The sequence below is a fragment of the Glycine max genome, chromosome 5 (assembly GCF_000004515.6).
Source record: "Glycine max cultivar Williams 82 chromosome 5, Glycine_max_v4.0, whole genome shotgun sequence".
In the NCBI taxonomy this organism is placed as follows: Eukaryota; Viridiplantae; Streptophyta; class Magnoliopsida; order Fabales; family Fabaceae; genus Glycine; species Glycine max.
The window spans coordinates 24,773,690-24,799,081 of record NC_038241.2 but is presented as its reverse complement, the minus strand read 5'-3'; the positions used below and the strand labels follow the sequence as shown (position 1 = coordinate 24,799,081).

The 25,392-nt window shown below is 31.8% G+C and overlaps 1 long non-coding RNA gene across 27 annotated transcripts; it reads left to right on the top strand.

Moving 5' to 3' along the window:
* The first annotated feature begins 616 nt into the window (after positions 1 to 616).
* Positions 617 to 5,933, top strand: LOC102667513 (uncharacterized). Of its 27 annotated transcripts, XR_005891416.1 has the most exons (13): positions 620 to 893; positions 1,158 to 1,362; positions 1,505 to 1,542; positions 1,879 to 1,916; positions 2,255 to 2,287; positions 2,433 to 2,572; positions 2,670 to 2,958; positions 3,695 to 3,725; positions 3,843 to 4,392; positions 4,488 to 4,549; positions 4,949 to 5,090; positions 5,459 to 5,512; positions 5,698 to 5,933. It is a non-coding gene; the product is annotated as an uncharacterized lncRNA (long non-coding RNA). The 27 variants fall into 27 exon arrangements; XR_005891419.1 differs by having other exon boundaries at positions 617 to 961; positions 1,158 to 1,542; XR_005891420.1 differs by lacking the exon at positions 2,255 to 2,287 and having other exon boundaries at positions 621 to 893; positions 1,861 to 1,916.
* Positions 5,934 to 25,392: the final 19,459 nt, after the last annotated feature.

Here is a 25,392-nt window from a genome sequence, read left to right as displayed (position 1 = left end):
ATCAACCTAATGTATAAAATTATTGTTATTATTGGTATAATAAATAAAATGCATAAATGAAAAAAAAAAAAGCAAAATAAGGTCCAAGTAAAAGAAGAAGACATGTTGTTGATTGTTTTTATTGCTCTTACAGGCTTTGAAGATTAAAAATATTGTAATTATTTGAAAGATGAATATGACTCAACGCAAGGGGAGGATGAGAAGGAACAAAATGATGTAATATTTGAGAACATTGGTATTAGATATGACTTAATTCCTTCACATACCTTATACTTTTTTCAATCAATGAACTTTATGGTTTTATGTGTAGATCAGAGAATATAATTGTTTTTAATTAAAAAAAATTATGATTTTATATGTGTGTTTGATTAGAGAATAATTGTCTTGAGTCCTGTGGAAAATACTAAAATATCCATGGCTGAGAGCTTGATAGCTGTCCAATTTTTTGATTTTTTGGTCAAAATACCATAACTGAAAGCTTGACACCTGTCCAATTTTTTTATTTTTTGGTCATTTTAGATGTCCAATTCCTACTCCTCTGCTTGTGCCACGTGCTTGGTGCTTAAACCAGTTTTCATTTTTTGGGTGTGCCACGTTCTTTGATGGTTAAAGCTTTCCGGTGGGTATGTGCTACAGCGACACATGTTTTGCTTTTTTTCACTGCAGCAACACGTGTTTTTCTTTTTTTCTCCAAAATTATTTTATCTTTCCATTTCTCTCTTTGCAGTACACACGGGAACCTGGAGAATTCTAAAATACAAAAAAAAATCGGAAGTTGAGATTTTTTTTATTGTTCTTTGCATTTCTTTTGCACGTTTTCTAGAAGTTTTTTACTCACTTTGGTGGTGTTGATTTCATGGCCACCTCTTAGTCCCAGCATCGTTGCGTTTTTGGTATTCCTCTCTCTCTCTGTCTCTTACTTCTGGTGTTGTTGTTGTTTTTCATTTGGGGTGAGATAAAGGTTGGTTTTTTGGTTCTCGGGTTTTGTTTTTTTATTACCCTTTCATTTTTTCCAACATTCTCAACAGTTTGTGTTGTTTCCTTTCACTCTTCTTTCTATTCCTTTTGGGTTTTTTTCGCTTCTTCACGTTTTGCTTAGAAAATGCACCCCAAAAAAAGAAAAAGCAAAAAATTAACAGGTTTTATTTTTGTAACAGGCTACAGTAACAACAGCGGCTTTGGCAAAGAAGTTTTCGGAGAAATTAAGAGGAAGATAGAAGTTCTTTTATTTTGATTTTATTAAAATGGTGTTTATGTTTTTTTTGTCTGATTTTTTGTGGTTTTTTTGGATGCTTCGTTGTTATTTTTTCCTTAAACTCATATTTCTGATATTGTTCAGAGTTTTATGGGATAATCTACGAGGTAAGCTATAATTTTTATGTATTTTCCTCAGTGCTTAATTATCTGGATTTGCATGCAAGGGTGTCTATGGCTCAGTGGTATTTTTAGTGCTCCCAGTTATGCATTTTCTGATCATGTTCATTATGACATTTATTGGTTGCAGGTTATGTGTTTGATCAAATGTCAATATGATATTTTTGGGTATGTTTTCTTATTTCTTATTTTAATTTTAAATTTGTGGCACTTTAAAAATTATTTATTTTTCACATGGGATATATTTTCATTCCAGCATTTTAATAGATTTGTATTTAGAATTGTATATTTATATGTGTATAGTTTCTTTTTTAAATAACACTGATATTCGAGCACTATGAATTTATATATGAAATCCTCTTTTGACATGTCTATTCCCATTGTCTGTAGGATTATTTTTAGTGCTCACAGTTATGCATTTTATGATCATGTTCATTAGGACATTTGTTAGTTACAAGTTATGCATTTTTTGATCATGTTCATTAGGACATTTATTGGTTGCAGGTTATGTGTTTGATCAAATGTCAAGATGATATTTTTGGGTATGTTTTCATATTTGTTATTTTAATTTTAAGTGTCACTTTTAAAATTATTTATTTTTCACATGGGATATATTTTCATTCCAGCATTTTAATAGATTTGTATTTAGAATTGTATATTTATATGTGTATAGTTTCTTTCTTAAATAACACTCATATTCGAGCACTATGAATATATATATATATATATATATATATATATATATATATATATATATGTATGTATGTATGTATGTATGTATGTATGTATGTATGTGTGTGTGTGTGTGTGTGTGTACTAGCAATGTCATGCAATGCAAGAGATGAGCTTGGATTTGTGTTTACCATTTTCGAAAATGCAGGAAGAGCAGTGAGCATAAGGTATTATTTTCTAGGTAGAGAATCTCATATTCTTATAGTCTATGTTTCTATTATGTTTTTGTTTTGTTTGGTATGTTTAAAAATAATTGAAATATCTTCATTTCTTTGATATTATGTCTCCTTGATGTGGTAGTGACTTCAAAGATATATTTGATGTAGATCATTTCATTACCTCCTTGAGAGATGAGGTTCGAATAATAAAGATATTGCCACCTAAGGTCAAGAAAAGAGTTGAACTAGGATTATTATACTCAATGCCACCCATTAGCTGGTCTAATATCTCATACTATGAAAATCAGGTATTTTGCTTGGTTCACATTATCTTTGCACTTATCAGATTTTGACTCAGTTCGTTATTCCAAGTTAGCAACTAATTGTCCTTAACTACTTAAACAGGTCCTTCCTCTATTGCTGAAACACAAGGTCATACAGCTAAATAGAACAGATGCTAGACTTGCAAATAATGGACTACCTAGTGAGATTCAGAAGCTATGATGCCGAGTAAACTTAATGCTCTGAGGTTTACTACTCAGATAGAAGAACTTGGCAGAATGATGGTCAAGGTTTTGAGGGAAAAGCGGCCTTTCCTTGCACTTCATCTTAGATATGAGATGGACATGTTGGCCTTCTCTGCCTGTGCTCATGATTGTTACAGCAAAGAGGAGGAGGAACTCACAAGAATGAGGTAATATGAATCTCTTGCATCTTTTGAAATCAACACTGTTCAATATATATATATATATATATATATATATATATATATATATATATATATATATATATATATATATATATTGTCCCGCAGCAAAACGTTTCTTTTTTTTTCCACTTTTTCCTTTTGTTTTTCTTTTCTCACTTTAAATTTTTTAAAAATCGTGCAAAGCACAGGTCCCACACCTAATTTTTTATTATAAAGTTAACAAAAATAGAAATAACGATATTTTCTTATACGTATATTTTTGGATTCTAATGATATTGTGTATTTGATTATATAAATAAAATAAAGAAGACATGTACAATTTTTTTAATGTAATAGGAATTACTGATTTATCAAGTCTATTTTTGTTAGGTTTAGTCTGTTAACAATTACCATAAGCAATTACTAATTTTACTCCTTATGATATTGTTTGTATATGTAAATTTGTTTGGGCCCCTTGGGTGGAGTATCCTCAGGTATAGGGTATTTTGTTTTTTTGAATTATGATGGAAAAAACGCTGACTTGACTGATGGATAAGGTTGTGTTTGCAAAAATTGATTGTTCAAGTGCTTATGGTGTGAAGAATCCATGATTCACTTGGGGAGGATATCACATTTTTGTGTTAATTCCTCGCAATGTATTAGATTGTGCAAGTAGAAGATTCACTTTATATTAACTACAATTTTCTTTAATATCGCATTCTTTTTCTTTATTTTCTTTTAGGTGGATTTGACATAATGCATGCTGCAGCAAGGTAATTTGAATTTCGTGATTAGGTGTTTTTGGTTTTGTTTAAGCGTAAGAAATATTTCGTGCTATTATTATTATTATTATTATTATTATTATTATTATTATTATTATTTTGTTTCAGGGCTTATGATCGAGCTGTGATCAAGTTTCGTGGCGTTGATGCGGATATCAAAAGGAAATCGACCTTTCTAAAATGTCAATGACGATTCAACAGGTCTCTGAATCATTTGTAAATTAGTTAGTAATTTAATCTATTATTGTAAGATAAAATAAAATTATTGTATCATTTAATTATTTTAAAAATTCACAAATATTTATTGTTTAAGAAGTTTCATTCTTTTTTTTTTTTTTACGATTTTGGTTTGGCTTTGAGGATGGGTTGGGTAGCCATGCTTTATCTCGCCGTCATTCCTGCCCTCAACCGAGTTTCCCTTTTTGTGCTTAGCTTTAGACTATAAATTTAGCCTCCGAGTTTAATTTGGGGTTTGGTTTGGTTTCAACGATTATCTGAACAAGCTTCTCCTAATCGGCGACTCTTCCGTTGGAAAATCCTGCTTGCTTCTCAGATTCGCTGTGAGTTATCACTTTATTTGCTTCTCCTAATCTCTCTTTTTGTTCACTTCTTTTGTTTCTTCGTTTCGTTTCAGGATGACTCCTAGGTCGACAGCTACGTAAGTACTATTGGAGTTGATTTCGTAATTATCACTCTTCTTCTCTTTTGTTATTTCTATTTATGGCCCAACACTCATTTTTATTTTATTTTCAGAAAATCAGAACCATGGACTTGGAAGGGAAAACCGTCAAGCTGCAGATAGTGAGTATTCTCAGGTAGTGGCGTTGTCAACGATCATATAGCAGTGTTAGGACTTTCCAAATGTTATCCCTCCCATGATTTGATTTATTATTATATTCAATCCCAGTAATTTACTATTATATAATTATTTACGTGTCCTTTCTGGCCATGAAGTCATGAACATCCAAATTGAACCGATAAATAGCGCCTTATTTTACATTTTACCGGAAGTATATAATACAAGGTTTACAAGTCTGTAATTGATTGTTTATTATTACTTTATTTTGTTGAAATTGAATTGCATTTGATTTTTTTATGTTCCATAATTAGATTATAGAATGTATTTAAATATTGTTTAATGAAAATAAATGTATGTTTCATAATAATAATCATAACTGTTTGTTATGGCTGAAATAAATAAAATTTGTTGGCAGGAAGTTCGAGATTCCGTCCATGTCTCACTTGAGACTCTCAATGAACGAAAGTAGCAAGCCTTCATTTAAATGGCGAAGGGTTTTGCTCAAAGTTAGCGGAGAAGCACTTGCTGGAGACCACTCTCAGAACATTGACCCTAAGGTTACATACCCTGCTTTGCTTTCCCACTCTATTTCTCTATTGAATTCTTCTTTTTTTAATAACTTCTCACTTGCAGGAGCTGCACATTTTTCTACTATTTTATTGTGCGTTACTGCCTTCATTATTTAAAATTAGTTTTCTAATTGTTAATTACAAGTTTACATAGATATAACACTGGCAATAGATCTTTGCTATAGCTTGATTACTTAAAGGGACATACATTTTAGGGAAATGAGAAAACAAGTTAATTAGAGTAGAGTGACAATACATAATTCCTGAAAACATAATAATTGAAATGAAATGAAATATTTTGATTTGTGTTGTTCTCGGCATCATTTCTGAAATTATTGTTTTATGGTTGGATACAGATAACCATGGCCATTGCAAGGGAGGTGGCAGCAGTGACACGCCTTGGCATTGAGGTGACTACAATGGATTCTTTTATTCTAATACTTTTTTGTTTCTTTTCATATTCATAGATCATCAGAGAAAAATTCAATTGAAGAAGAGATTGAAACTTAAACCGCTGAAGCACAAACGTAAGCTTATTATGCATATAATTTCAGTACCATTTTTGTTATATGATTTTGGTTCTTGGGTATGGCAGATTTTCTAGCAAAAAATGGGGAAGAAGAGAAAGCAGTGAGACAACTCATGACGAGGCACAACCCCAAAAGGAACAACTCATGATAAGGCACAGCCGGAAAATAAATTTCTTTGAATTGCTTTATTTTGCCCTTTTTTTTCTAAATCATGCACACATCTTGGTTTGATTCGTGCCTTAGCTGTACGGACAATTGCATGTGTTTATTTTGTTATCAATTTATAAAGCTTTAAAGTGAATTGTGGTCATATCAAAACAATCTCTTCTTAACATTAATCATTAGAAGACCGGTTGATGTTTTTTTTAATAGGTTTAATTGATATAATGCTCCTAATTAATTATGCATTGCGATGTTTGGTTACTTTTTTTTCTTATTGTACTTGGTAGTCAATCTCAATTTTCTCTCTTTCTTGGTAATGCATCACTGTTCTATTGCTTACAGAATCTCTAATTTTTTGGCAGCAAAATAGAAACATCATCTCTCGCTCCTAAGTTGTACATTTTTTTTTGCTACATAATTAGTACGATACAATTCAATAAAAAATTTAAATTGATTTCTTACATGATTCAATGATTAATTCGTAATTATCAATAATGCATGTTTGATAACTTACTGTTTACCGTGCGTCACCTTTGGCCAAATTGCAAAAATTGTGGATGAAGGGTGTAGTAGTTAGATCAGCGAAATAAGAAATAAACAAAATATTATATATAATTTCTATTTTACAATATATATTGTATTGATCATATTTAAGTTAGTTTGATCTGTGAGAGTGAAAGAGAGTTTCATATTGCAATGTAGTTTTTCGTTTTCCGGATGAAAATGAAATCATCAAGAAGGTGTCTGTGTCAGTTGATTACGATACTTAATGAATTATAATTAAATTGAAAACTCATGTTTTGGTGAACTGGATGTATAAAATAGGATATGTCAAGTAGTTTTTTTTTTCTGGTGGGGTTTGAAAATTTTTATATAAAAAGAATAAAGGGTTAGTCACCTTTTTCTTTTTCAGTTAATTAATAATATTTTTATTTTTATCTTGCTGATTTTAGTTATTTCTCTTTATATTTATGGGTGAAAACAAATTATACTCTGAATTTCTTATTTATTATAATTGAAAATACTCTACCAACTTTAATGTTGAGATTCACACGGGAGACAAATCACATCAGTAGTGCAATGAAAATTAAATTTTTTTTCTTACTTTCTCTTTTTGTATTTAATTAATTAATTTATTATTATTATTATTATTATTATTATTATTATTATTATTATTATTATTATTATTATTATTATTATTATTATTATTATTATGTGTTGTTGATTTAACTTTAGCAAGTGTGTTTATTTTTTATCTTATTAACTTTTCAACTTATTATATATCGTTTTTGATGTTTTATTTTTTAAATCACTTTTTTCTTTTTCAGTTAATTAATAATGTTTCTATTTTTATCTTGCTGATTGCTTCCTGCATTTTTATTTACATAATATATTTCTGATTTTCTGTGTATTTTAGTTATTTCTCTTTATATTTATGAGTGAAATCAAATTATACTCTGAATTTCTTATTTATTGTAATTGAAAATACTCTACTAACTTTAATGCTAAGATCTACACGGGAGACAAATCACGTCGGTAGTACAATGAAAAGTAGAAATTTTCCTTACTTTCTCTTTTTGTATTTAATTAATTAATTAATTTCTTTTGTTGTTATTATTATTATTATTATTATTATTATTATTATTATTATTATTATTATTATTATTATTATTATTATTATTATTATTATGTATTGTTGATTTAACTTTAGCAAGTGTGTTTATTTTTTTATCAGATTAACTTTTCAACATATTATATATCTTTTTTGATGTTTTATTTTTTAAATCACCTTTTTCTTTTTCAGTTAATTAATAATGTTTCTATTTTTATCTTGCTGATTGCTTCCTGCATTTTTATTTACATAATATATTTTTGATTTTCTGTGTATTTTAGTTATTTCTCTTTATATTTATGGGTGAAAACAAATTATACTCTGAATTTCTTATTTATTGTAATTGAAAATAATCTACCAACTTTAATGCTGAGATTCACACGGGAGACAAATCACGCCCGTAGTGCAATGAAAAGTAGCAATTTTCCTTACTTTCTCTTTTTGTATTTAATTAATTAATTAATTAATTTATTATTATTATTATTATTATTATTATTATTATTATTATTATTATTATTATTATTATGTGTTGTTGATTTAACTTCAGCAAGTGTGTTTATTTTTTATCTTATTAACTTTTCAACTTATTATATATCCTTTTTAATGTTTTATTTTTTAAATCAGACATATACAATAGTGAGTAATTATATAAAAAATTATCTATTTAGCACTTTAAAAATTAATAGTGAGTAATTTTAAATTTGTGGCACTTTAAAAATTATTTATTTTTCACATGGAATATATTTTTATTTCAGCATTTTAAATGGATTTGTATTTAGAATTGTTTATTTATATGTGTATAGTTTCTTCTTTAAATGTAGTTAATAGAACATGAACATAGATTTGAAATTGATAATTTTTCTCTCTTATTTCAGGGAATTAGAGAAAATAGTGTGGTCACTGTTGAGGTGCTTGAAATTCAAGTGTTTAACTGTAAATTAACAATTGTTATGTGACCTGACAAATGTAAATATGGAGTAATTTATATTATAATTGACATGCTATGATATATTTATAAAAAAAACTATTTGACTTATTTGAAATTTCAATTCTCAATTTAATTACACTTTTTTTTTACTTTTTAACCCTTTTAGTTTTAAACACTTATTTTGTTTATTATGTTTGAGCCTTATGAGATTCATCTTAATATAGTTTGTTAATTTTGTGATCTGAAACAATTGTTTTGCATGAACATCAAGTTTCCTTAATCAAGTGATTTATGTGTATGCATAGATTTTAAATTCGCATAAAGATCAACCTTTAAAGTCTCTAAATCAAGTGATCCATACATATGCACGGATTTCAAATTCACATGAACATCAATCTTTGAAATTTGGTTAATCGAGTGACCCGTGCGTATATACACGTTACTGACTAGTTTATATATATATATATATATATATAGGTAGGAAAGATTATAACTTTAGAATAAGCAGGGGGCAAATATATGCATTAAAAAACATGTTAAAGGGAATTTTGCGTTGGGGTGACTGCCCCTGTTCGCTACAACTTGGTTTCCTCATGTCCTAAAATACACACTTGAAAACGAGTGAAAAGTTTTAACTGTGATTAAGTTGTGATTAAGTTTTGATTAATTTCATAGTAAATTTAAAAGATCGAAATTTATGGGATACCTTGACCTTGAGTTCCATAGGAGGACCAAAGATCTTATTTATAGTGGTTATCAAATAATAAAAAAAAACCCATAAGAAAGTCGTTTGCTTATAACTGTGATTAATTATCATCTATTATTCTCTTACCGTGGTTACTTAGCTAGCTAGCAAGAGTTAGGTTTCAACATTCCATTAGGTTTAAATATAATTTTTATTTCTTGATCAAAATAATATATTTTCATCCTTAATAAATATTCAATTTTTATGTTTGATCTCTAATAAATTTTTATTTTACGTTAAATTATAATAAAATAACAATTTCGTTCAGTTATTATAAATCTATCCTTACAAAATTTCCTAAAACATTTACTAAGTTTTCAACGAATCCTAAAACATTTACTAAGTTTTCAACGAAACTTCTTTGCCTTGCGTGTAAACAGTATGGGCCTTAATTGTACTTTGCATTGACTTCTTCGGTTTTAAGATCTTTGGCTGGTTGTGTTCTAAACGTGGGTAGTTAGGGTTTATGAAACACGGTCGAGTACAAACATTACCTTGAATTTGGAAATTGCTAATGATTAGTTAGGATTTGAAAAATTGTAGATAAGTATCACATTTAGAGCGCTTTTTTTTATTTATTATTTTGTAAGGGAAGGGTAGAGTGTAAAAATTTTAAGGATTTTTTAGATTATCAATTATAAAAAATCAACAGGATCTTAAAATTTATGGTTCTCGCAAATAATAAATAAATAAATAATGCGACATTTTTTCATAAGAAGGCTTCTCTCCGCTGTACTTTGATCTTCTTGAAAGATGAGAGAAACAAGACTTCACTCCCTTAGATTATTCTTTCTGCTTCTCTATGTTTGTGATCACTATAGATAGTTAGAGATGACACTTTTCTATTAGAAATGAGACCTTATTTCATGTTAGTGGGTATTAATCTTCTTTTATAATCATCACTCTCATCAAGTAGCCGTTACCTCTAAAAACTTCTCCTATTTAACCCAATTATAATTTAGTCCTTAATTATTAATTATTTATTTATTAGTCTCTACATAAGTCACATGTCTCTCACATGAAACATTAATTCTAACATAGAGACCACGAACATCTATTAGTTTAGAAACTAATTAATCTTATGAGTTCCCTCGCTAAATAGACTGCTCTCTACATGTGAATACAACGGGTATGCCATTGCGACAATCCTATGAGTTGTATGTGTCTTATTTTTTTTTTTAATCTTAATCTTTCGGTTTATCAGGAGAACACTAATCCGGAATTTGTCCGATAGGTAAATAAAGTCTGACCAATAATTTGTTCCGCCAAGAATCAAACTCAAATACTATTAAACGATTCAACCTTAACTTTAATACATTAATCAGTATGACCAATCACTTAGTTATATGTGTTTTATTTAAACTTATAAAATAAATATAACTTTTGTATTTATTTTATTTTAAAACACGAAAATTAACTAAATGAAGGCTATGCGAAAGTATAGACCTTAATAGTTAATTGAGTTTTACAATTTTCAATCTTTTTTGTGTCTCCGAGCCTGCAAACACCCAATGAACATACCCATAGGGTCCACGCCCACCTGGACGTGCTACGTCTACATGTCTCTCTATTTAATTTGAACCCAGCCATTGATCAAGGGAGTGATCAGTACTGTCAGTGTTGTGTTGGAGATGACCATGAACGGTGGGAGTGAAGCTATGTCAAAGTTTTGTGTCATATGTGTCTGGTGTAGAGGGTCATGGTGGTCACCACTTGATCAATAATCTCATGCATGGGGAGACAATATCAGTTTGGTTTGGAAACTAGTGGGATCGAGTAGTTGAGATGTTGACCATATATATGTTGATGTATATCAAGGTAACCTTTCTTTTTAACTAGCTACGTATGTTGGTCTAAATTGTGCTTTAACCACTTATGGTTTGGGATTTTGCACGTCAATTTCACAACTGCGCATTAATGTAAATCAGCGTATGTGCTCGTGTAAAGAAATATAATAATGCTTATCCTCTTATAGAAATAACAAATTGGCCTACTATAGAACAAATTCCATGTTTTTACTTTTTTTGTCTTGTTTGATATTATGTGAAAATTAAAGATAAATATCAAGAAATTTACAATAATTCATGTACTTCCTTAACCAACTAAGCTCCTTGTAAGAAATTTTTGTTTTTTACTAACTTAGACTCCCTTTATATTTTCCTTTATAATCACAAAGGTACATGTTAAGCAGACTGACTTTGAAATCTCAAGTACTTTCGAGTTAGGAGTGCAATATAAATAGGTCACTCTCCCTCTTTTGGATTTTTATATCAGGAACATTGTTTTTACACTATCCTTTGTAAACTTAATTTTGAATTAATTTAATTTACAAACTTCGTTTTAGTTAAAATTATATTTATAATAACATGGTTTATGTTTATATACTTTTAAGTTTTATCTCAAAAATAATTTTGATAAAATAAATATTATTTAGATAATACTAGTATTAATAAAAATTATACACACTCTCTCTCTAAAATGGGTACATGTTTTATAATACTATTACTCTTTTATTTTATTTTATTATTATAAAATATATTTGAACAAACTATATATATATATATATATATATATATATCATAATTTATTTGAGATCGAAAGTTTGGTGGTAGCATTAAATTATAAATAAAATTGTTTTCATATGTCAATGACCGTCACCTAATAAATGAAAAACAATTACAACAATAACAACAACAACCACGCCTTATCCCACTAGGTGGGGTCGGCTACATGGATCAACTTCCGCCATAATGTTCTATCAAGTACTATACTTCTATCCAAATCATTAAGTTCGAGATCCTTTTTTATAACCTCTCTTATAGTCTTTTTGGGTCTTCCTCTGCCTCGAATTGTTTGTCTTCTCTCCATCTGGTCTACTCTCCTCACTACAGAGTCTACCGGTCTTCTCTCTACATGCCCAAACCACCTAAGTCTATTTTCCACCATCTTCTCTACAATAGGCGCTACTCCAACCCTCTCTCTAATAGCTTCGTTTCTAATTTTATCCTGTCAAGTCTTACCACACATCCACCGCAACATCCTCATCTCCGCTACACCTACTTTATTCTCATGTTGGCTCTTGACCGCCCAACATTCTGTTCCGTACAAAATCGCCGGTCTTACCGCAGTCCGATAAAACTTTCCCTTTAGCTTGATCGGTACCTTTGTATCACATAACACCCCCAATGCTTTTCTCCATTTCATCCATCCTGCTTGAATGCGATGATTCACATCCCCTTCAATTACATCACATATTTACATATAATGGTATTTTTTTAGATTACCATGACACTTGTATAAAATATCCACTATTACATATAGTGGTATTGTTTTACTTAAAAAAAAAAAAAACAATACCACTGTACGAAAACATATCTTCAAACAAGATTAAATTATAAATAAAATTGTTTTCAAATGTCAAATAAATCATGCTATCAGAGAATCTGTAAGGTTTGACTGCCACTAGCTAGCATTAAAAAAATAAAATACCCCTGCCCGTTTATAGAACATAATCCTATTATGTCAAAGAAAAACAGCGCATAGAAGAGAAAAAGGAAATGAATCAACTGTATTATATGACAACCCCCATCAAGATAAGATGCTAGACAAGAGATACAACGACAAGTAACTACATTTCTTTGTCTAATATAGGTGTGAGATATGGTTACATCGCTCCCTCGTGATGTTAGAAAAAATTAACGACAAAGTTTGGTTACACCATGAGGAGCAAAACTAAACAAAACCAATAATAAAATGGCAGATCCAACTCAAGAAGAGTTAGAAAGAGATTGGTGACATTTTTTTTTTCAACTGCAGAAATCAAATTTAAGTCACAGGAAGTTTACAACAACTTATGTATACTGTTCAACCTAATGACTTATATCCCCTTAGATAGGTGACAATTGAATTTTCTCTTCTTATATTGATAACTATACAATTTCATTTTGTAAATCACAATTAAAACTGAAAAAAATTCATAGCTAGGCATTGCTTACTCCATTCAACATTTATTACACGCGAGTTTATGTGTGTCATGTTATAAATCTAACTCTAACAAATTACATATGTCATAGACAAAAAGTATTGGAGTGGAGTAACAAATTTATACCCAAGAACTCCTCTTATAAGTCCAATAGGCATGTAACATGATCAGATCCTAAATGACTGAATCATTGTATAATGACACCCCACCCTAAAATAATGTAGATAGTACAATACAATTTCAAATTTGCGCTGTATAACTTTTCCAAAACTTACAAATTGCAACTGAACCGAATCAGTCATACTCCCTGCAAAGCTAGTGTGCTTTCATTCTCTGAGACTCTTGGAATGGATCTAATCACCTTAACACGGAACGAAACCTGCACATAACTAGGATGCTCAGACATCATAAGTAGTGCACCATTCAAAATTAAATTGCACATTTTAAGGCAAGGATAATTGATACTATGCGTAAAAGATTATATCTGTGAATCATTTGTCTCAGATAAATGAGAGGGGTGTTGGACATTTTAGTGTAATTGATCTCTTTATTATGTTAAAATAAAAGTGCACGCTTGTTTTAATGTAATAACGAGATGTTCGATTTAGGCAAATTTTGGAAATTACATGGGAGTGACTTTCAGGAAAAAGCAGTTTTTTAAAAAAATAAAACTTCCATCAACCGCCAAAAACCACGTGTTCATCAACCGCCAAAAACCACGTGTTCTTTGATCATAAATAATCATTCTGGTTCAGAAAGCATAACGGGTGACAAAACATACAAGACCAAAACAAAACTCTTGAATTATAATCTTCTGATTTTATCTGATTGAACAATTTTGGTTGAACCCCGAAATTTGATTCAATCTGAAAGTGTTATACATGACTTCAGATTTATCCAGTATTATCTCGATTTTCAAATTAACCAACAAAAGATTGAATCAAATTTTTCGAGATGACGAACGATAGTTCGAAGATGACAAGCAAGTTTGCGAAGTTGGACAAGTTTGAAAGGCAGGATTTCAGAAGATGGCAGAAGAAGATGCACTTTCTCTTGACAACATTGAAGGTGGTGTATGTGCTGAGTACACCAATGCCGGTGTTTATGGAAGACGAAACTCTGGATCAAACAAGGAAGCGTTCGAAATGGGAGAACGACGATTACATTTGTCGTGGACACATTCTGAACGGTATGTCTGACTCTCTCTTTGATATTTATCAAAATGTTGAGTCTGCTAAGGAATTATGGGACTCTCTTGAATCCAAGTATATGGCAGAAGATGCCTCAAGTAACAAATTCTTAGTTAGTAATTTCTTTAATTACAAAATGATTGATTCGAGGCCTGTTATGGAACAATATAATGAACTGCTGCGGATTTTGGGTCAGTTTACTCAACATGATTTGAAAATGGATGAATCCATTGCATTTTCATCTATAATTGATAAACTGCCTTCTTCTTGGAAAGACTTCAAGCATACCTTGAAACATAAGAAGGAAGAGTTGACTCTGGTTCAACTCGATAGTCATTTCATGATTGAGGAGTCGCTGAGGGCTCAGGAAATTGACAAAGTCAATGATAAAAACATAGCAGGTTCCTCTTCTGTTAATATGGTAGAGGAAAGTGGAACAGTTAAGCAAAATTACAATGCTAAAGGTAACAAACGAAAATTTCAAGAAAATAAGAACAAAGGTCCAAACAAACAGACAAAATTGTCATGTTGGAAGTGTGGGAAACCTGGTCATTTAAAGAGGGATTGTCGGGTGTTCAAAGGAAAGAACAATGCTGGTCCAAGTGGGTCTAATGATTCTGAAAAGCGACAAGGTCAGATTGTAGTGAATAATTTTAATTCGAATACGAATTCAAATTATGTATCACTAATATCTAATGCATTCTATGTGCAGGATGATGACGTTGCTTGGTGGTTTGATTCGGGAGCAACAAGCCATGTGTGCAAAGATCGTCGTTGGTTCAAGGAATTTAGACCAATCGATGATGGCTCTATTGTGAAGATGGGCAATGTTGCAACTGAACCAATCCTAGGATTAGATTGTGTGAATTTAGTTTTTACTTCCGAAAAAAGTTTGTATTTGGATAATGTCTTATTTGTACCTGGTATTCGTAAGAACTTATTGTCTGGTATGGTTTTAAATAATTGTGGTTTCAAGCAAGTACTTGAAAGTGACAAGTACATCTTGTCAAGACATGGTTCGTTTGTTGGATTTGGTTATCGTTGTAATGGAATGTTTAAATTAAACATTGATGTTCCTTTTGTTCATGAATCTGTTTGTATGGCCTCGTGTAGTTCTATAACTAATATGACAAAATCGGAAATTTGGCATGCTAGATTAGGACATGTTCATTACAAAAGATTAAAAGATATGTCAAAAACAAGTATGATTCCTCCTTTTGATATGAACATTGAAAAATGCAAAACTTGCATGTTGACCAAGATCACTAGGAAACCTTTTAAGGATGTTAAAAGTGAGACTAAAGTCTTAGACCTTATTCATAGTGATTTGTGTGATTTGCATGCTACTCCATCATTAGGTCATAAAAAATATCTTGTTACTTTTATTGATGATGCATCAAGGTATTGTTATGTATATTTATTAAATATAAAAGATGAAGCTCTTGATAAATTTAAAATTTATAAGAAAGAGGTAGAACTTCATCAAAATGGGCTAATCAAAACTCTTCGTACGGATAGGGGAGGTAAGTATTATGATCCGGTTTATTTTCAATCTACTGGAATAATACATCAAACTACAGCTCCCTATACACCACAACAGAATGGTATTGCCGAAAGGAAGAATAGAACCTTGAAAGAAATGGTGAATTCCATGTTATCCTATTCGGGTTTAAGTGAAGGATTTTGGGGTGAGACTATGTTGACAGCCTGTTACTTGTTGAACCGAATTCCTAACAGAAGGAATAAGGTTACCCCATATGAACTTTGGCACAAAAAGACACCAAATTTAAGTTATCTCAAAATTTGGGGATGTAGGGCTGTAGTCAGGCTTACAGAACCTAAAAGGAAAACCATAGGTGAAAGAGGTATAGATTGCATATTTATTGGATATGTTGAACATTCTAAAGCATATAGATTCTATGTGCTAGAATCTAATGATTCTGTTGCTGTGAACTCGGTTATAGAGTCACGGGATGCTATCTTTGATAAACAAAGGTTTACATCTATACCTAGGCAAAAGGACATGAATTCCATGTCGAAAGTCTCAGTTAATATTGAGGATATACCTTCAACTAGTACTGAAACTAGAAAGAGTACGAGAGTAAGAAAGGCTAAGTCATTTGGTGATGACTTTCAACTCTATTTGGTTGAAGGGTCAAGGAATGATATTGAATTTCAATATCAATATTGCCTTAATGTTGAGGAAGACCCAAAGACTTTTAGTGAAGCAATGGCTTCAAGGGATGTTGTATTCTGGAAAGAAGCAATCCAAAGTGAGATGGATTCCATCATGCAAAATAATACCTGGAAATTGGTTGACTTACCTCCTGGATGTAAGCCATTAGGATATAAGATGATCTTTAGGAGAAAGATGAAAGTGGATGGTACTGTTGACAAGTACAAAGCCAGATTGGTTATCCAAGGCTTTAGGCAAAAAGAGGGTATTGATTTTTTCGATACATATGCTCCTGTTGCTAGGATATCCACTATTAGACTGTTGTTAGCACTTGCTGTTATCCACAATCTGGTGATTCACCAAATGGATGTGAAAACTGCATTCTTAAATGGTGAATTGGATGAAGAGATATACATGAAACAACCTGAAGGGTTTGTTATGCCAGGAAATGAAAATAAGGTGTGTAAACTGATGAAATCTCTTTATGGCTTGAAACAAGCGCCTAAACAATGGCATCGAAAATTTGATGAGGTTGTGTTGTCTAGTGGTTTTGTTCTAAACCAAGCAGATAAATGTCTATATAGCAAGTTTGATACTCATGGCAAAGGAGTTATCATTTGTCTGTATGTAGACGACATGTTGATCTTTGGTACCGACCAAGATCAAGTTGATGAAACTAAGGCATTTTTGTCTTCTAAGTTTGATATGAAAGATATGGGGGAGGCGGATGTGATCTTAGGAATAAAGATCAAACGTGGAAACAATGGCATTTCCATCTCTCAATCACATTATATTGAGAAGATATTGGAGAAATTTAATTTTAAAGATTGTTCTCCGGTAAGTACTCCCATTGATCCTAACCTGAAGCTATTACCTAATAAAGGTGTAGCAGTGTCTCAACTTGAATACTCAAGGGCGATAGGATCACTCATGTATGCAATGATTAGTACTAGGCCTGATATAGCTTATGCTGTTGCTAAACTTAGTAGGTTTACAAGTAATCCCAGTTCTCATCATTGGCAAGTTATGAATAGAGTATTCAAGTACTTAAAGGGAACCATTGACTATGGTTTGACATATACTGGATTTCCTTCAGTTATTGAAGGTTACTCTGATTCAAGTTGGATAACCAATATGGAAGATTATTCATCCACAAGTGGTTGGGTATTCCTCCTTGGAGGAGGTGCTATCTCTTGGGCATCCAAGAAACAGACCTGCATTACAAATTCAACAATGGAATCTGAATTTGTAGCTTTAGCAGCAGCTGGTAAAGAAACTGAGTGGCTAAGAAATTTGATCTATGAGATTCCATTGTGGCCCAAACCTATACCTCCCATGTCTATCAGGTGCGATAGTCAGGCTACTTTGGCTAAGGCATATAGTCAAGTGTATAATGGGAAGTCTAGACACTTGGGTGTTAGACACAACATGGTTCGGGAGTTAATCATGCATGGTGTGATATCAGTGGAGTTTGTGAGAACTCAGCATAATTTGGACGATCATTTAACCAAAGGGTTAAGTAGAGATCTCGTGAAAAGGTCGACTGTGGGATTAGGATTAAAGTCCATCTGAAATCTCTTATGTTAAGATACCCAATTCCCATCTAATATGACATTAGGTGCTGAATTCAATGTGGAAAGCTTAACATGTAGAGATTGGAACACATCATCGAAAGTATCCCAAAAGGTATGTGTTCAGTTCTGTAAGTTAAGGAGGTTGAAGTATAACTCCTCAATGGTTCTTTTGAAAAATTGCATTTGCAGGTGCAAGAAAGAAAATGACTACCTATATAAGCATGAAGTTTAGCCGCTTCAAGAAGCTGGGACTTGGCTTTGATATGCTTATGAAGGATAGGGACACAGGCTAGTAAACTAGTGTCGAGCAAGAGTAATGTTATAAACTATTGTGCAGATTATCTTCATGTATTCATTATGAATAGAAAGAGTTCAATCCTTAGTGACACCCTGATATTCGAATATTTGAAACGTGTAATTTGCTAAGATGAAATTCAATCGTCACGATATTTCATCTATGCAGTAGTTTGTGGTATGTTATGACTTTGGTGATAAACTTTCTAAGAATCGTCTAAGAAGGATATCATTTTCTAAGATGGTTTTTATGAAACTGTCATAGAAAGTCTTTCTACGACGGTTAAATAACCGACGTCGTAGGTAACTTTTAACTAATGTAGACTGACTTTTTTTCTAGCAGTGTACACTGATCCCCCAGAGACGCCTCAGTGTACTCAGCATTGTCAGTACCTAAAAGTTCTGGTTGTAAGGGTGAGTCATCTGCTCCTCAAACACTACAAACAACAGACAATAGTAAAACAAAATTAAAACATACAATCTACATAACCATTGCATGTGGTTATCTAAGCAAACAACATTCTCGCATCCTAAGCGCATAACTATTACACTTAATTCACAATAAGGTCCAATCACTACCAGCAATCCTCCCAAGTCTTGATGGTCTTACAAAAATCATGTGAATGGTAGTTAGGAGTGATCACTACATACGGATACATCGTACACTGACCTCTCATCTTCCAACTCAAAAAGCATAGTCTCAGAGCTCATCAGGAGTAGCAAAGTGAGGTCTTATCTGCTCCAAATGAGTGCACCAAATGCTAGATATTCACCACTCACAAATTTCCCTAGATTCTTCGAACCTTTCCGCCCATTACACCCCAATGTATCTATGTCCATCATTCACTTCCTCAATGCAACCTTCTCATAGAAGGAAATAGAACCATTGGTTATTTTACTCTCTGTCCAGTCTTCTTGAATCTGCCTCCACATCGCGTGCAGCCCTCGTACCACATACATCAATAAACGCGTACAAACAAGCAAACAAGAAAGCAAGACGAGGCCCGGGCCTACGTACTTCTCTCTAGGAACTAGTTGTGATCCCTTAAGTGGTAGAAACCACTTGTCAAACAAACAACATAACGATAGTAATTATAGCCATCTAAGCAAACATAACAAACAATTTGTCAAGGGTCGAACACCCCCGAACCTAAACCATAGTGCGTACAAATAAAAATGAAAATATGCAGACATTATATATATATATATATATATATATATATATATATATATATATAATAGAAAATAAATTTGCATGCCACATATATAATTGCTGGAGTTCACACTTCATTAGTCTTATCATTCAATAATCATAATACTAAAATACAAGCACATATTTTAGTAATTTTATCAGCAGAGAATCATCACAATTTCAGAACATGCATCGGTCATCAGATCTTGTAGATATCTCAGCCATACAATAGAAAATAAATCAGCAGTTCCTGAAAATAAATAATTCTAAGATGATTTATATGGATGAACAAATTCCTAGTGTCAAAAATCATTCCATCGCTCAGTTTTTTAAAGTTTTGCTCCTTACTTATTTTTAGTGCTCTCAATGCTTTAGGAGTCAGATTTTTGTATATCTTATATGCTATCCTACATTTTCAAACCTAAGAAACTCATTTTTAAGGTCAAAATTTTAATAAAAACAATCCATATGTTGTAACTCTCAGTCCAAATTCATAACAGATTTTTCATTTTTCTAAAGGTCCTTAAACTTGTTTTATTTGTAACTTTTGCTAGGAAACTCTGATTTAAGTGAAATGTGAGCCTAACTCTATGTTTTAACATGCAAAGAACTCATTTTTGGCATAAAAAATTCAAGTAAAATAGCTCAACACACAGATTCAGTACATGACAACAAGCTCAAAAATTTCAAAGCAACATGTTCCAAGAAATTCAACAACAAGCATATGGTTCAAGAATTGGAGAGACCCCCCTCTTACCTCTTGTAGGCTCCACAAAATTTAGAAGGAAGAATGATGGATTTTAGATTCAAGTTTCCAACCTTCAAGAGTGCAAAATAAGGTTTTGAAACTACAAGTGAGAATAAAGCAAGAAAATGAAGTGAAAATCAAGCTTAGAGTTGAAAATGAAGGTCACTTACCTAAGCTTGATGGAAGAAGAACTCAAGAACACTTGGTAAAACTTGGAAGAAGACGAAAAATATGGTCTCCACTTTCTCCAAAAGCTTCAGCAAAATGGGAGAACTGACCCAGACTTTGGATTTTAGAAAACAACACTTATTGTAGGTGAAATAATTGGAACAATGGAATTGCAAGGCCTAATCCTTATCTTCTTAGTTTAAGTGTGACACCCTCTACCTCAATATACATATTTATATAATATGGTAAGCACATAACACACTGGTCGAAAGGTTCGACTTGTTATGATACCACTAAATGTGACACCCTCTACCCCGATATACATATTCATATAATAAAATACATGAAAATATGGAATTACATAAAATGAAATTTTATTCAATGAACATAAAAGAGTTGACGAGGGTAAAAGATTCACATTCACTTCACTATTACCAACTAAAACGTGTCAGAAACATTTTTAGCTCAAAACATCATGTAATTAAACAAAAACTCATGCCCCAATGTCACATCTTATCAAAGTATTGTGTTTCAACATCCTCTAGCATGAGATTCTCCATAGCCTTCCACCTAATCATCTGCTTCCACGAACATAAGGTTTGAGATCATCATAGGATCTAAACACAAATAGCACACAGGGAGTGAGTTATCACATTCATAGCTAATAAAGAGAAATCAGACACATAGATATACATATCATATAAATAAAATACAACTTACTTAAACACAACTCATGTTATTTCACCATTTTTCGCGTAACATCACATCTCAACACAACACATCTCATTCATTTTTCACATCATTCACGTACTCAAAGATGAATCACAATATCACTCAACCAATCAATATCGATCAATACACAAGAATTATGCAACAGATATACTAAGACTCAATCCTATATGCAATGTGGTACCATGTCAGTGAAAAACCTCGTTGGGCGTCTAGGAGTACATGACGAGACAAACTACACACTAGTAAGTCAGGTCACTCTCACTAGGTAAAATCATAGGGAGACCAGTCAGGGTCACTCTGTTTTTAAGAATGCTCCAGCCACATGGGATCAACATAGGCTTCAAGGAACATTCAAACCGAGTGTATTTAACCCCAAGGCCTACACTCCGAAGTGTTCGTCAGGGCCTCTCCCTCCTAATTCAAGTCCAACCCAAAAAACATTTTAGCATACAGACTCTATATAAACTGTACAAAACACACGACTCCTCAATTGTTCTCAAAATAATTTAATCTTGTCGCACTTGCGATTAAACTTGTCAGGTCCCTACAGTGATTTCCATCACAATACTCATCGCCCTTAAAGGGTCTTACAGTTGTGTGATTGTATGATTCATAGCTAATAACTCAATGCACACAATATCTCAATACTCATGTATATTACAATTCAATACATACTCAATTTATCACATACACTTAATCTCAATCACAATGGTATAATTCCAAAGCAACATGTTATCACACGTGATGAATCATATACGCATTACACAATATTAATATATACATGACACACACATAGACTTTACCTATGAACTATGCAATACATGTAACTACTCAATTGTTTTCAAAATCATTTTAACTCGTCGTGCCTCAAAGTGATTCAACTCGTCGGGTTCCCACTGTAGATCTCATTACAATACTCGTCGCGCAAAAACTCGTCGCCCTTAAAGGGTCTTACAATTGTGTGATTGTACAGTTCATAGCATACAACTCAATACACTCATCTCAATACACATGTATTTTACCATTCATCATAGGTTCAATTTGCCGCTTACTCACAATTTGAATTACCATTTCATAATCTCAATTTAACAATTTATACAAAATGCTTCTCACAAAATGGGGAGTAAAACCCCTCAAAAAATTCCACACAATCATATTAAAATCAATGAATCAAAATCATAGGTCAAAAACATGAAAACACCAAGAGCACTCAAGTTTATCTACCAATTTGCATCAGGACATCAATTGGTCCATCAAACAATCCAATATTGTATTTAATCATAAAGGAAAATTATAATTCAATAAACATCCCAAAATAAACCCCAATTTAATCCTCTAAGGATCCCTACACATGTTCATTCTAACCCCAATTGTGATAACTCATCCTTTACCTCTAAGCGAGCTCACGTGTGTATTTTGTCAGTGATAGCGACATCTCTAGTGGTTTCTTGAGATTTCTCAAGCTTTTCCTCTAATTACTCTCCTAGGATTTTCAAGCATTAGAGAGAAGGAGAAGGGATTGAAGCCTTCATTCCACTGTCTGCGTGTGATGAGTATTTCTCCCTTCACAAATATTAATTAAAAAATCCCAACGGTAGAGATGTGCGAGAATGAATTTAGAACCTGGTGTCCAACTTTCACGATGATCCAATGGTTGACGAGTCCGGGATTATAGTTTTACTGAGACAGGTTTTGGGTGTTTGTGGGAAAAGAGAAAGTTCAGTGCGCGGGACATTTCTTCCTCCACAGATATTCTCTCAAAAATCCCAATGGTAGGTGTGTGCAAATATAAGTTCCGAACCACGCGTTAAATTTCACGACGATCCAATGGTTAAAGAGTTCGAGATCGTCGTTTTACTTAGATAGATTTGTGTGTATGCGGGAAAAGAGAGAGTTTTGGGAAAGGAAGAAGGGAAAATAGATTTAAGAGGAAGAGAGAGCACAGAGATGTGTTGTAAATATAAAAATTGATCTATCACGTCTCTATTTATAGCTAGGGTACTCTTGGCCTTTTAATTACTCTATTATTTATTTATTTATTTTATAAAAAGGAACTCTATTTTATTTTCTATCAAACCATTATTTTAATTAATAAATTTATTTCTCCTTATTTATTTAATTATAAAAACCTCATCATTTTTTTTTCTAAAACTCTATTTATTTTTAAATATATTTTTTAATTTATTTACGAAAAATTGGATGTTACACTAAGCACTTTGAATGACCATTAATATGACTAATTGGCAGCTTGAACAACCTTTGAGGAGATTTGCACGAGCTCAGCCATGCCTTATATGGCTTCTTGCACTTTTCCAAAACTAACTATAAAAGAATAGAGTAGAGTTTTGTCAAAAATGGTAAAAATTGTTTTTGTTAAAACTGGTAAATCTTATCATAATTTTCTAGATTAGTGTGCTAACCTCCTTTGGGATATTTGTACTCAGAGTAAACCTTGCACAGAGTTCACTCACACGGAGACAAATTACACTGCAATTCAATGCACAGTGAAATTCTTGCCCAGATGGAAATCTAGCTCAAACAGTTTCTATTTCTATGTCAAGCTTTACTATACACTCACACACAACACAAAATTCTATGATTAAAAACATATAACTACTAAACTTAAATTTATACATGCACAAATGACACAACACGGAATTTCCTCTATCAGTATGAGTTGTAATTTTTCAGAGTGTTACAACTCCAACTTATTTTAATTATTCTAGATCATATAATTAGACACTTTAATTAGTCACCAACTAGTTAAACTAAAATTCTATTTTTAAACTAGTTATATAGTCATTTACGAAAATGTCCTCCACTTGAAACTCTTATGACTTAATTACCCCTTTTCTAGTTCTATGGAATCTAAATCACCATTAATAAACCTTAATTATCCCTACTTAATTTCTAACTTACATTAATTACTAATTTTCTTTCAAGTTTCTAATTTCTATTTCTAGACCAAAATCCAATCATTAAACATCTAGGTCATTAATAAGTTGACCATTATTTGATCAAAGAATTTTCTCTAAATTATCCTTATTCTTTCTAGACTTTGGCTTAAAAACTTAAGAGTTGAACCATGCCTAGGTATCCTATGGTAACATCTCATTCTTTTACCATTTCAATAGTCTAAAGACACTACCCAATCGCATAACAAAGCAATAACACTCTTTAACACACACAAAATATTTAGCAAACATAATATTCGTTCACAAATAAAATACCAAAATTTCTCATTTCAATAAGACAAATTTAGCAATTTTCAATTCAAAAGTAAATGAATATTATTGGTTTTATTTTTTGTTTTCAGTACAATCTAGCATGAAGGGGAAAAACGAACTTGGTATAGTGAGACTATGAGAGTGAGTCAATGATGGTGCACTGGTGCACAACTTCGGATGGTGATAGAACTAGATGGCGATGTCGCACTCGTAGTGAAGAGGCAAAGTTGTTGTCACAGTGAAAGGCAAAGTTGCAGTCACAAACTCACTGAGGTGGAGTCACAGTAGTGCAGTGGCACAAGGTCGTGGTGGCGTGGTGGCACATGTCACGATGGTGCGGGGAGGTAGTGCAGTGGGGCACAGCTTGACAACACTCATAGTTGAGAGGGAACGTGAAGGACTGAAGGTGGAGGGATTAGATATTTAGATTTAGGGTTCTGTTACCTTTTAGTAGTCATAAAATTAAAAAATGCATAATTCTTTTTTACATAGAAAATTATAATATATATATATATATATATATATATATATATATATATATATATATATATATATATATTAAGTAACATATTACAATTATATTAATATTTATGTATATGTATATATATGTGCAGGGTGTAACAACTCATTTACTTTTTTATGCAATATTGTTTTAAAATCATTTAATTAATTAATATTACGGAACAAGTGTCATTAACTTTTAATTTCTATTTCTAAGTTGGCAAAATATCTCATCACTTTTTGTATAAGTAAGATAAAATAAAATAAGTTAAAATAAGCATGTTGCATGGAAAGCATTAAGTTTTCACATCATAATTAAATTTGTAAATAAATGAATGCAAATTAGTAATGCAAAGCCTTTGTACGTAAATAAAGTGAATAAATAGTATCACGATAGAAGAAATTTGGATACAACCCAAAGTGTAAAAGTAGTGAAATGATTGATACACATTTGTTACATCAAAAAAACATTTTTAGTGAAGATCCCGCCCCTCAAAATACATCAAAATATCAAAAAGAATCTAGGATC